This window comes from Camelus ferus, chromosome 34 (assembly GCF_009834535.1).
Source record: "Camelus ferus isolate YT-003-E chromosome 34, BCGSAC_Cfer_1.0, whole genome shotgun sequence".
Lineage (NCBI taxonomy): Eukaryota > Metazoa > Chordata > Mammalia > Artiodactyla > Camelidae > Camelus > Camelus ferus.
The window spans coordinates 5,101,173-5,115,200 of record NC_045729.1 but is presented as its reverse complement, the minus strand read 5'-3'; the positions used below and the strand labels follow the sequence as shown (position 1 = coordinate 5,115,200).

Genomic DNA, 14,028 nt, shown 5'->3' with positions numbered 1-14,028 from the left:
GAAACAGAGGAAGGAGAGAGTCAGCCGGGTGGGGGACTCCAGCCCAGACAGAAGAGAGGTCAGAGGAAAAGCGAGAGCAGTGCCCTCCCTGAAAGCAAAGGGGAAAAGCCTCAAGGTCAAAGAGATAGCCAGCAGTATTGCCGCTGAAGATGGACGCCAAGTAAAAGAAGGACTTGACTTTTGGCACTGAGGAGATCCTTTGTGATCTTCTTCAGAGGAGTGGAGTGTGAGGAGACGTAGGCTGGTTTTTAAACAATCAGGGTCATTTTATTTATAATATATCTGACTGCTTGTAACGTGCCAAGTTCTAAGCACTTTATATGCACTAGCTCAGTGACATCTCACAGCCACCTCAGAGTCTGTACTTTTTCTCTCCCGTTTTACCTGTACAAAAACTGGGGCACAGAAGAATTTGCCCAAGTTCGCTTGGGTAGAGAGAGTAGGGCAGAGTTAGGATTCTGACCCAAGGTGGCTCCACCGCTGTTGATTTTAACTACAATTCCATGCCGAAGCTTCACTGTAGGGGAGAGGGGTCCCATACTCTTGTGTTCCTCACGCTGTCATGTGATGGTGCACAGAGGCAGTCCCGCGCCTTGAGGGTATCTTACAAGGCTTGGATGCGTGATGGATCAACAGCACGTGCAGTTTCCATTGCCGCAGTGGAAGTGGGGTCAGGGTACAGGGAGGCAGTGGCCGGTTCTTATTGTTGGAGGTGGGAGAGAAGAATCAGGAAAGATCTCTTGGAGAAGATGACCCTTAAACTGAGGTTCACAGTGGCAAAATCCAGAGTGATGGTTTAAAAAACTTAGGTATGGATTTCATCTTTAGGTCTGCTCCTTTCTGTTTTTATCAGATTTTCTAAGCGCCCTTCCCCCGTGGCTTAAAAACGATTTAAGCAAATATACCGTGACTTTAAAAGTCTCCGTAGGGTTTGTTCTAACAAGGTATTTAACCCACAGCTGTGAACGTTTTGCTGTTACTTGTTTCGGCTAGGTGGGTCATTATGCTCTTATGCTCGTAATATAATTAATTATATTCAGCTTTCTCTTTAGAGAAAGAAAAAAACGAAGACGTCTCTCATATACGCTAAGAAAAAAGCACACACATATATACACAGTAAAATGGTCAGTATTTTTGGTTAAAAAATTCAGAAACTATTATGCATTCTGTGTGGTGTGGGAGAGACTCTTCCATGATCGTTTCTGTGCCTTCATTAAAAACACTTTGAAGAAAAGAAATTGTTGCCTAAATGAGAAGAACGGGGGAATCGGCAACAAAGGAGTTCTGGAAATCTTGCAAGCCCTTCTGAGTGACTTTCCCTCTAGCCCACAGATGTCCCCGTCCATTAAGTGGTTATATGATGTAGCTGAGTTTATTATTTCTTATTTATGTAATAGTTTTATCTTTTCTTTAAAAGCAAGCAAATAACAACTTTTTAAAAGCTCAAACTAAATTTCATAAAGCAACTTTGCTTTATGTGGCTCACAATTGGTTTTATTTTAGGGTTTGTTGACCTAAAAAATAGTTAAGAACCATGAACTAAATGTTATCATACGTGCAGGGCTGTTCTAGGTCCTTTTCCCAAATTTCCATTTAATCTTCACAGCCCTGCAAGGTAAATTTACTTACTTAACAAGTGAGAAAATAGCTTTGGAGAGATTTAGTGATTTTTTTAAACCACAGACCAGTGGGAAAAGCTGGTCTGAGAGTGAGGCTGTGTCTGGAGAAGACGCAGAGATGAGGGAGAGCGCGCAGGTGAGCGGACCCGCCAGCAGACTGGTGCCGTGCTGGGGCCCTGGGCGCACAGAGCCCGTGTCTGGGGCGAGTTAGCCTTCTCTGCACGTGGGATGTGTGTGTTTATTTGCACTTGCTTTATGGCAGGGTTTGCACTCATTGCAGAAGTCAGGCAGATGGCATTAAGGGGGGGGAGTGGGTTTGGTGTCAAGATGAGTGGTTAGGACTGGGGCCAGTTAGAGAGGATGTGAATTACCTAAGGGGGGGGGGTGGTCCACACTCAGCTCCAGCTAATTACTGTCCTTAGGAAGTGTGGGTGGACCAGTGTTTCACAAATCTTCAGCTCTTTTTCAGAAAAGTCATGTATCTGGATTTGGGGGGTGATTTTCTATCCCTTAAAAAGAAATAAACACTAGTTTGGCCAAAAAAACCCAAAAAACAAAAAACCATGATAGAAGGTGGACTTCTGCTTTAAAATGTTTTTGATGTTCCCCTGTTAGCTGGTGGGAGGAGGTGGAGGCAGTACTAAGGTCCTAGCCTGTGAGGGACGGTTTCTCTGTTACCTGGGGGGCCCCTGGCAGCCACCACACAGGCTGAACCAAGGCCAGGTCAGTAGCTGTAAATGTCCTCTAATTTAATTTTTGCATCCCAGGAGATCTAAATGTTGGACTGTCACGATGGTCTCATTGCAAGAATAATTTAAATTCAAGATGATTTTTTAAAAAAATTCATGAAATGGGATATTTCAAGTCAGTGAATTTTTAGAAAGCTTAAATTCCTTTAAAACTTCCCTTTTAAGAATGAAGGCTATCAAACTGCCTGTTTTAACAACAATATATTAAAATATTAAACATAACATTATGTTTAATATGCATAATACATTATTAGCATATCATCCTATAAGCCTAAGTTTTGGCCAATAGAAAATAAACAGTAGATGAGTACTTTTTATGTCTTTGTGAGCAGTATAAGGAAATACTGAGGCAGTTGCTTTATTAAAAGAGGAAAGACATATACTATTAGGGTGAATTCTGTCCTGGTTTGCTGGATCAGTCCTGCTTCACTCTTGCTTTGGCATAATAATAGGACCCTTTGTACTGGATAATAAATTATATGGTCACTCTGTATTAACATTAGTGTGTTTTTTAGTTGCTGGTCCCTTTCTCATAGAGGTGGAATGAGGCAAATATGACCTTGCTGCTTCTTGTAAAATTAATCATTGAAGCAGAGGCATCTTCACCTCAGAGTGACTCTCTCAGCCTTCCCTGAAGGGTCTTTGCTGTTGCTGTCAGGGTTTTATTTGTCAGCACCACTTAAAGCATGATTGATTACTTCTACATCATAATTTTCAAAGGCATCCTCCTTGTTAACTTCAACCTACCCCCACGTCTGTATCACATTTAATTTGTGGTATGTGGTGGAGCCGTAGCAATCCCCATTTCAAAGACCTAGACTGAAAATTCTTCATAATCATCCTTAAATGACACTTAGGTAAAGGTAATAAAACACTGATTTTAGAAAAGCACATTTCCAGGCAAACATCTTTTATTGTATGAAATTGAAGGTATGGGTGCTACTGTCTAGATGTATCCATTTTTTTCAGAAATCACTTTTATAATGAATTATATGCTGAATCATATGATATTCCACCTTTTCCAACTTGGAATAAATATAGAAGGTATGTTCGTCAAGTTTGTGAATGAGAAAGTTTGGAGAGGTGGATAAAATCTAAAAATGACAGGTTGAGGGTTCAGAATGATTTTAATGGCTTAAAACAATGGCCGAAACGTTGAAAGACTAAATTCGGTGGGTCAGAATATGAATTTCTGCATTTAGATTCAAAATAATAGCAGTTACGCAAGTACAAGAATGAGGAAGCTTATCTCAGCATAGCTCACATGAAAAAGAGCTGATGGTTTTGGTTGAATGTAAGCTCAGTATAAGCTAACAGGAAACATTGGCTGTTTAAAAAGTTAACACAAACTTTTATTTCTGGTGGTATGTGAGACCAGATGGATATTCTAGGACTCTTCTACCACAAACTAAAAATAAAAATGCTAGATAAGGTATATGTAATGTGGCCTTAATTGGCAGGAAAAAACATTGGCCTGAAAGTAAAAGTGAGGACTCGGAGAGGCAAGGGAACATCCATTATGAGAGCACTTGTGGAATCCAGCACATGGGTGCTTGCACTTCCTTGGTCTCCTGTTGCTTTGGAGACAAAGCCCAGAGTCCGCGCTGGGGAAAAAAGTTTAATGGACGATATCTCCACATAAATCTGGGACCATTAAAGGCTTCTTGCATAGCATAGTGTTGAACTAGAAATACAGCTTTTCCCCTACCTCCTCCCAGTCCACAGCAACTCTAAGGAAAACTGCCTACCTCGTGTCTCATAACCAATAACCACCATTGATGCAGGTGCTCAGTCCTGACTCAGACCTACCCGGGTGGCCCAGCAAAGGGCAAGTGAATATAGTTGTAAAGTGGTTCCAGGGTAGTAGCTCAAGGTGGAAACGAGTACAGACTCTTTCTGGGGGAATCTTCCTTCAACCCAGGCCTCAAAGAGTTCAAAGAAATATAGCTACAAGAAAATTTAACCCAGAGTCAAAAATAAAAACGCACAAGGTAAACAAAGTCTCATGAATAGAAGCAGCCAAAATAGTAGGCATCAGAATTAGACATGTGGTGATCTCCGATCTAGTTTCAGGCAGAGACTGAAAAATGACTTTGTTTTAAAGAAATGAGAAGGTAAAAAATGTGAGTAAATAGCAAGCGAATATGAAAATGACAAAGGAGGTCTGAAAAAATACCAGATAAAGCTTTGAGGAATTAAATATATAATTGGAATTTAAAAATCAACAAACAGGCGTAACAGGTAAATTAGAGCTGGCCAAAGAGAATTAATCAGCTGGAAGACAGTTCTGAGCTTTTTGACTGTGACCCATAGTGAGGAATTCATTTACTGGTGTATGTATACACATGATAGATTTGTATAACTTGAGCCAGTTCTAAGAAACTGGAAGATCGGCTCCTCCTGAGGGTAATGGTTTTTTGCTATTTTTCCTTTCTAATTTACTCTTTTTCATCTTAAAAAAAAAAAACAAGTTGGATCCAACCCAGGACATTTTATGAACCACAGTGGGTCATGACCAGTTTTGAAGAAAACTGATTTCAATAAAGTTGAAAATATAGATACTCTACAACCCAGCGTATGTCCACCACTGTTCATAGCGCTTTATGTGGCCCACCACAAAAAACCTGGAAGAAAACAAAACATGGATCGTAAAATACGTAAGTATGGTGCGGTGTATACAGCGGGTTACCGTAAGGACTGGGGTGATAATGAGAATGACGAACAAGCAGTTCGTTGCGGGCACCACCCGGTCAGGGTGGATGCTGCCTGGAAGCTGCCGGCCTCAGCCCACACCTGTGCGTGTCTGCGTGTTTCCCCGGCTCTGAAAATGAACGCATCGCTGGTTCGTACATCAACATAATGTTGAGTGGAAAAAGCAAGTTGGAAAAGATCGTATATAGTATGGTTCCATTTATGTGAAGTTCAGAACCTTGGGCAGACTAAATAGTATATCATTTAGGGATACAAACATGCAATGAGACTGGTTTTTAAAAGGCAAAGGCACACACAGAGGAGAGTTGTTACCTCTAAGTGGAGGATAAGGGAGCCGGTGAGGAAGATCAAAAGGAGCTTCAGAGGTGTTAGTTTACTTTTTCTTTGTAAAATTGGTATGGATACACAAATGTTTGCTCCCTTGTAATTCTTTATATTTTGTATCTGTTTAACATTTAATGAAAGTAATTTAATAAAACAAACAAACAAAAAAAGCCAGGGCAGGATCAACACAGGCAATAAATCTTTTATGCTGATCAGGCCATTTTTAGAAAGGCATTTTTAGTTTTGGGTGCCAGATTTTATGAACATTAACAAACTGGAATGTGTCCGGAGGAAAACATCCCGGGTGGTGATAGGAACCTGGTCTGGAGCCTTTCATTTCTCAGATGCAGAGCATGTGGACTCCAAGCGTGGGGAGTTTTGATTGGCTGGTAGAAGTGGGACGTGAACTCCGGTCTGTTAACTCTCAGGGTAATGCACTTTGGCTGCACCGTGCAGAAAGGCGTTCTAAAAAAATGCCCACAAGTATTCTGCACTTGGCTAAAGGTTTTGTTTTTTCAGAAGCTGTAACTGTAGGCCCTGTGGGGTGTTGTAGTACGCCACATACAAGCCCTCTGCTGTCCATAGCGCCTCAGGGCATCTCTAGGTTGAGTTGTGTCCGTTGAAGGGACACACACCCAGATAAATTGGTTTGGTGCCTTTTGGAGGAAAGGCAGGCTCAGTCCTGTGGTTGCTCTTTGGCTGTGCAGGGAGGCATTTTGTCTGCCCAGGGCCTCAGCTGGTTGTAAACATGGAGGACTAGGTAATGATTACTGGAGGTGAACAAGTAAATTAGCAATTATTGAGTATCTATCTGCAATGTGCCAGCTTTTGTTGGACATTTTCTTTTTTAAGACTTTATTTTTTTTTTAGAGCAGTTTGTAGCAAAATTAAGGGAAAGTTAGATTTCCCATATACCCCTGCCCCCCTCACACATAGCCTCCGCAATACCAACATCCCTCAGCAGAGTGGTACATTTGCTGCAATTGAATAACACACCTTTATCGCTCTAAGTCCATAGTTTACATTACAGTTCACTTTTAATGTTGTACACTCTGTGTGGATAAATTTATCCAAATGATACACAGATAATGACGTGCATCCACCATTACAGCATCATACAGGAGTTTTATCACTGACCTGAAACCCTTCTGTGCTCTGCCTGTTCATCCCTGCCTGTCCTAACCCCTGGCAACCACGAATCTTTACTGTCTCCACAGTTTTGCCTTTTCTTGACAATATAGTTGGAATCATACAATGTGTAGCCTTTCCAGATTGGTTCTTTCATCTAGTAACAGGCATTTATGTTTCCTCCCTGGCTTTTCATGGCTTGTTAGCTCATTCTTTTTAGTGCCAAATAATATACCATTGTCTGACTGTGTCACAGTTTCTCCATTCATCCATTCATCGATTGGATTACATCTTGGTTGCTTTCGAGTTTTGGCAGTTACAAATAAAACTGCTGCAGATATCCATGTGCAGGTTTTGTGTGGACATAAATTTTAACTCTTTTGGGTAAATACCAAGGAGAGCAGTTGCTAGACTGTGTGGTAAGTATGTTCAGTTCTGTAAGAAACCACCAAACTGTCTCTCAAAATAACTGTCGTCTTACATTCCCACCAGCAATGAATGAGTTCCTGTTGCTCCGTGGTCTCACCAACGTCTGGTGTTGTCAGTGTTCCAGATTTTGGTTGTTCTAACAGGTGTAGAGTGGATCTCATTGTATTGATTTGCATTTCCCTGATGACATATGATGTAGAGCATCTTTGCATATGTTTGTAGGTCATTTTCACATAAAAATATATTCTGTCCCATTGGGAAGGAAGTGGTCTTAGCGCCGTCTTGCCGATGTGGAACTTAGGGAGGCATGGCTGGAGCCGGTGTTCCGGGGAGAGCAGGCCTTCCTGTCGGGAGAGCCAGCTGCTGCATCCCGGCTGGAGGCGGCAACTGGGGAGGTGAGGAGCTTCAGACTGCAGGAGCGGGGCTGGGCGCCTGTGCGGACTCTGCCGTCTGCTAGCTGGGTGACCTTGGTCATAAGCTATTTAACCGTAAGTGCCTCTTGCCTCATCAGAAAATGAGGAAAGTCCCTATTTCAGGGGGTTGTTATGAGAAGTAAATGAATTAATAGGCATAAAGTACTCAGAGCAGTGGCTGGGCACATAGAAAGGGCTATAAACTGAAGTGTTTAGAGAATTTTTTCCCTAACTCTGGCTTATTAAAAGCAAGCATTTCTCCTGGTCTGCGTGGCCCCATAGCAGAGCCTGCCCTCAGTCTTAAAGGGGTGAGGTAGTTACATCCAGTCTGGTTTCCCCCGCACCCCAAGTTGGGTTCTCCCCCACCAAGAAGGTGGACGTGGCCTTGATGGCTCACACGCGTCAGGATCCTCCGGCATCCCACATCCCCCGGCCACAGACGCGTTGGCAGCATCGGTTACTGACAGACACACAGGTGCGCTTAGTCGCAAGAGCTTGCTCTGCACGTGGGAAACTGAGGCTCAGGGAGGTCATGACTGTCGCAAAGTCACTTCAGCAGAGCCAGGATTAGGGTGTGGTCCGTGCTACCTCCAGAACAGGTAGAAGACGGGGCCGGTTTTGTTTTTGGAGCCTTGATTTTGTACAGCGTGGTTCTTGGGTCAGCTGGACCATGCGGATGCCGCGCTTCCACGTGCCCTTCGGGGCCTGTGATGCCTGCCTCTGAGTCGAGTGCCCGGCAGCCCCCTCCTCCGGGAGCCCCTCCACGAGCCGCTCCTCTTAACCCAGGTTCTTTCTAAATTGTGCGGGACTAGGCATCCGTTGGCTTCTGTGTTTCTCTGGTGTCTGACCTGTCATTTCCCTTGGTCACTGGCTTCTCACAACCCCAGCAGAGTTCCTTGTTACTTACTTCTGCCCGTCCAATCTTCTGCCACTTCTGTTTGCTTTCATCATTTTCCCTTCTTCGTCCCCCTTTCCCCACACTGGCCCTTGTGTGTTTCTGCCGTTTTTGCTGTACCTGGGGGTTGGGAATGGTCTCTTGACCTTTAGAGCCATCGCTAGCCATGCGCTACTGTGAGCGGGAACGTGGTATGAACAGACCAGAATCCCCGGTACGTCATGTAATCTGTGCAGTCTTGCCCCCCAGCTTTCTTCTCATTAGCCTGGAGCCAAACTGGACATTATTGACACAGCATTACAGTCAGTATCATCTGCTCTCAGCAAAGGGAGAAGGTGCACCGAAAGTGGACCAAAAAACTGTGGAAGACTATAATTCCAGAAACGATGGAAGGACATCCCTTCCTTAAGACACTAAGGCAGGAAATGATCAGGTTTCTGAAACAGGTCAAGTGTAACCTGCACTAGTGCCTAGCTTAAGTAGTGTTTAAACATAAAGAAACTCTTTTCTGCAACTTAAGGTAGCTTTTTTGGTTGGCCTTTTCTTTGAGCTGAAATGAGGACATTTATTCAAGATTAACACACCTTATGAAACTGCATTTAAGGAAATTAGATAATTGTTTAAAGCATACTTGAACATGTCAACATGCTACAGTAATTTTCAATTTCAATAGTAGAATATTCCTTGCTCTCTATTTTTTGCCCTTTTTTTTAACATATGCTAAAAATTTTCTACCAACTCTAATTTTAAATGGTTTTTATTTTAAATAAGTTTAAGAATCATTGTCACTTGAAATTAATTAGGGTTATTTTTAGAAAGTTTCTATTAATGTGGTTATGCTTGTCCTTTAATCTATATGCATTTAACAGTTTTTGATTTTTGGTCTTTGGCCAATTCAAACTGGAGTAAAAGATCTTCAGTAAAGACACCTCGATAATATGATGACTACTTCATCAAAACTCTGCAGTTGATCTTCTGAAAAGAAGTCTCTGGCCTGTGGGATATGGAAGCCAGGGGAAATTAATCATTGGATAGCTTGTCTAGTAAAGTTTATAAAGTGCATTTTTCAAACTGATCTAAACAAAAATGATTGCCTGACGAGTTAAAAAATAACTGATCATATCTTCTGCTCGTCTTATCCTTCTCCTTTGTTATTCTTCTAAGTTCCTGCGTGGTATTTAATAACAAACTGTAAGACTAACAAGGATGCGTTTAAATTCCTATGGTTTATTGATCAGTTTGTTAGGCTGAAAAGGGAAGGGGCAGTAGAGTATGAACAGATATTAGGAGCAGGATGGGCTATGTGAACTAACCTGGGTTGGGAGAAAAAAGCAGGATCTTTGAAATCAAGTACAAATGAGTTTAAATCGAGGCTTCACCATTTGCTCGCTGTGTGAACCTGGAAATGTACCAGATCCTGTTGAAATCTTAGCTTCCTCGTCTGCCAAATGGGGCCTGTAGGATTTACCCTCACAGGGTTGTCAATAGTGTGTGAATTACACAGCGTGTGGCCTGGCACTTATCTATTAAGTGCCTACTGTTATTTCTTTAAGAGGCAGGGACCAGTTATTTAACCTTTCTATTCTTCTGCCTTCTTTTCTGATTTTCCCTTATTACAGCCTGCCTACCTTAACTTAGGGTTGTGAGGATTTAGGGAACGTGCCATTGAGCCGTGTTAGCCAGCCTCTTGGGAGTGCCTGGAGTGATGGGTTTGGATGCAGGGAGGGCTAGGGGGTCTGAGAGTTTTGAGCAGTCTCTTGGAGGGTGAGTTGGTGGGGCCTGGTCATGGCATGGGACACCAGCGTGTTGCACAGCTGGAGGCTGAGAAGCTGAGCCCTGGGTGAGGCTGGGCGTGTCATGTGGTAGCTTCAGGAGGGTGGCTGGAAATGAGCTAGCGGAGGCCTGCAAGGATGTGAGGAGTCTCATGTAGGGTACCAGTGCGTCGTCCGCTTTCTGACGTCACCCCAGTTTAAATCTCAGGTTTCCTATTGCCCCCACGAGGACTCTCACTCTTGTCTTACGTCTGTGGTTAGGAAAATTCTGTCACTGCAGTTGCAGGCCAAGCAAAAGAAGTTTGAAGGTTTTTTGCAGAGGCTTTAAAAGCAGTAGAATGATAGGGTTTGCTCTTTTTCTGTTTGCTTTTTTAAAGTGGTCCTGCTGAAGGGTAGATGATGGGTTGAATAGATAGAATGGTTGTAGTAATCAGGGAGCGGGGAGCAGACGATGGAGACTTCACTGGAAACGAGAGAGGTGAGGACAGGTGTCCAGGAGCCCGAGTCCTTCCCTTCTCATTAAGTTTCGCACTTCCCACCAGAGTCCCGAGCATGTTCCCTGGACATCGGCAGGACCAGGGTACTTCCCATCCCATCCCAAAGAGCCTCAGCTCACCCAGAGGTTTGCAATTATAAAGATCTAAAAAGGAGAGATTTTAACATCAGCATATGTATAAGTTAGTGTTGCTTGGAATTGTATATGAGGGAATAAGCACCATAATCATCTTGGCCTTTAAATGTCTGGCTCTAGCAGTGACAACTTTATTTTGTGGACAAAAGAAGATAATGATTGTGTCAGTTTTAGAAACTCCTTTTCAACTGCCCACTTCCTATTTGCAAAAGATTTTCTTGAAAGCAAAACTAAAAAGAGAGGTGAGGCTTTAAAGGAGAAAAGATGGACAGGAAAAGAGGAAAAGAAATTCTGATTTAGATAAATGAGAATCCCTTTGCCCGCCAGACTGGATTCCAGATAGCTTCCACAGGCCCAAGGCGGGAGCTGGTCTGTTTCACCTCTTCTCATGTGGTTCCCAATTCGCCACCCAGTCCTCTGCCGGTCCTTTCCCCCAGCAGGGTTGACCCTTCCTTACCTTTTTGGATGACATCACATTGCATGGACAGGCTCTTTTACCAAAGGTACGTCAGCTTCAAATGTGTGTCTGTCTTAGCTGCTTTAGGAGGTAGGTAGGTCGAGGTGAAGCCTGAAGGCTCTAACCCAGCTGACCCTCTAGCCAGAAGAGGTTTAAACAGGAATTCTAGGGTATCTAGTTGGCTTAAAACCGATTTATTTTCATTAGAAAAAAAATTTTAATGTGACAGCTACTCTCTTTTTCTTGTAAAACTTGGAAGCACACTGTCACGCACCCTTGTGCTTCACTAGAAACTTACACGGAGTGTTTGTCTAGTAACCAGATTTGGAAAAGGTGTCTTCATCCAAGGGTAGCGAAGCTGAGCAGGGAGAACCCCGCTCTGGAAGGGGGCACTTGGACTAGCTTCCGCCTTCCTCAGTTGTGTTTGAAATGTGTGTCTTTTCTGATCGCTTGCATCAGATTTGGGGACCAGTTCTTTCTCCTTATCCTTTTTCTGATTTGATGTTTCATAGTATTTCATAGCTAAGATTTAAGGATTATAACTTTTGGGGGTGGCATTTTCTATTCATAATAAAACTAGTTCAGTGTCTTGGTACATTTTTTTTTAAATGGTTGATGGAGGATGGTCTTGTTACTAAAATAAACCTTTCTATAAATAAGTTCAGATACGTCTGTTAAGGACGTAGCCTGAATGTGGCAGACACAAGAATTGTGTCAGTTCCCGTCTTGTGGCCAAGATTTCTCTCTTAGGCTTTCTTTACAGCTAATGTCAGAGTTTCACATTCTCACAGTATTAGGCAATAGAATGGCCCAAAGAACTGGTGCCAAGTTACCCTCTTTCTTAGGGTAGCCAGTGGTTGTAATTTGTACTCACCAAGGAAGAATGCAGCATGTTTTTATTTTTTAAGACTGAAATCCTGAGTTCTCTCCTTCAACTTCATTTTTAGGCCCTGGCTTTAGGCAATTTTCCAAATGTCTAACTGCTAAACTGCTTTCAAGAACTTACTGTGCGATTGCAGGGAACTTTGGTCAGGAGAAAAAGAAGGCACAAAGTCTTTCCTAGAACACATGGGCCCATCAAATGACCTTTTAAAGAAACAACTAAAATCCCTCTTTCAAAGGCATAAAAGCACTAATTGAAACCAAACAAAACAAATCTCTACCCCACAAATCCTGCAATTCATAAGAGGGGAGGAAAAGTTCTTTTGGGGAAAAACCATTTGATACTAAAAGCTTGTGTATTTTGCTCTTTGATGATTAGAAGTTAAAAATGGGGTGATTTAGAATTTTTAAGATAAAAATTAGCCAGGACTGTGCGAACGCTGTGTACCTTTCCAGGTGCCCGGGTAGCTCCTGCTAGAATACCTGTCTGGTGCTCGCCGCTGCCTCAAGACTACCTCACGCTCCCCACCTGGGGGCGCCAGCACGGCAAGGTGAGTCTGCAAACGTACACTCCCCCCCATGCACCCGAGAGGAGTGTCACTTATGACTTTTTGAGAGAAAACTTTTCAAAGTTTTAGGAGACTTTCAGAGATTGTGTTCACTAGCGAACGCATAAGAATCATGATTTGTAAGCCATTTCTTCAGGTAGGTACAAAGTGTACTTGGCAATAGTATCCTTTGCCACTCTATTATAAATCTAGATTCACATTTGGAGTCTGAAGCAAAATTTTGCAAACTGGTGTATCACCACTCTCAGGCTTCCCGAGGCCTGTTCCGCTAACACTTTAAATGGGCAGCATCTTTAAAAACGGAGACGTGGAGGGGAGGGTAGAGCTCGAGTGGCAGAGCGAGCCCATGCTTAGCATGCACGAGGTCCTGGGTTCAATCCCCAGTCCCTCTTGTAAAAATAAATAAGCCTGATGACCTCCCCCCACCCCAGCCAAAATGAGATAAATAATACAATAATAAATTTTTAAAAAACCAGATGTATTTCTAATACTGGAAGGTTAGAAAGTCTTGGTAAGTCTGAAATGCATCCTATAGTTTGAACCTCTGTCTCTTTAATAGTGTCAGTAATTGGCTACGTTAAATAAATGGGGGCACAAAGTCCCCTGAGGTGGGCATATACAACTGAGTTACTTTCCACTTTTTGTTTGCTTGGTGTGTATGATCTCTTGTCTCTTGAACATTAGAGTGGCTTGTTGGTCCCAGGAGGGAACATAATTTGACCTTGTTTGTAGTGAGTGAGTTACTTATGAATAAACTGTTCACATTTTACAGGTGAATAAACTCTTTAAGGGCACCAACCAGTGTGCTGTCACCTAAAGTCCTTAGTCTCTCATTTGCAAAAGTTGTGTGCTTGCATTTTTGCCTAGATGATGAATTTCAGAGGTCTCACATAATTAATTTCCCCTTAGAAGCTTCTAGTACCTGCTAGACTGTGTGGAAGGAGTGGATTCGTAAAACCACAAGCTCATATCTTCACTGATTCAGTTCTGTGGACTCTGCTATGTTGCTTGGACATTAGGAAAACCCAGGACGGAAAGCTACAGGTGTGGAGAGTAAAAGATAGTCTGATTCTAAGAAGGCAATTGTGTTACATTTATATGAGACTTGAAAAATCCTAGTTGAGCTCTGCTCTTTGTGATGCTCGGCTGTTTATAATACATTCTAAAGAAAAGCATAAGGAAAAAATGTGTTATGTAGCTCTATTGACTGAAGTTCTCGCCATGATTGGGTAAAACGATCACTTGAATTTTAGATTTAGCTTCCATTATTGATGAAGTTGTTCTGTTAATCTTTGTTTCACACATTAATTACTTCCTCTATATAGGAGGATTTATGTGTTAGTTATACCCAGAAGGAACTATGCTTCAGGTTTAATGTTTAGAAATGGTGTACATTTGGGTGGGAACACTTCAATTATTTGGTTGGCTTCTCTTGGCAGACTAGTGTT

The 14,028-nt window shown here is 42.5% G+C and overlaps 1 protein-coding gene across 2 annotated transcripts in view; it reads left to right on the top strand.

The window, feature by feature from the left end:
* The window catches only part of RASSF8 (Ras association domain family member 8), a 96,176-nt gene that overhangs the window by 22,793 nt on the left and 59,355 nt on the right, over positions 1–14,028 (top strand). Inside the window, exon 2 of one of the 2 annotated variants that reach the window (XM_032473212.1) lies at positions 12,468–12,562. The exons of the other annotated variant lie outside the window; for it this stretch is intronic. The gene's annotated coding sequence lies outside the window, so the exon portion shown is untranslated. The remainder of the gene's footprint in view (positions 1–12,467; positions 12,563–14,028) is intronic. 2 annotated transcript variants of the gene reach the window in all.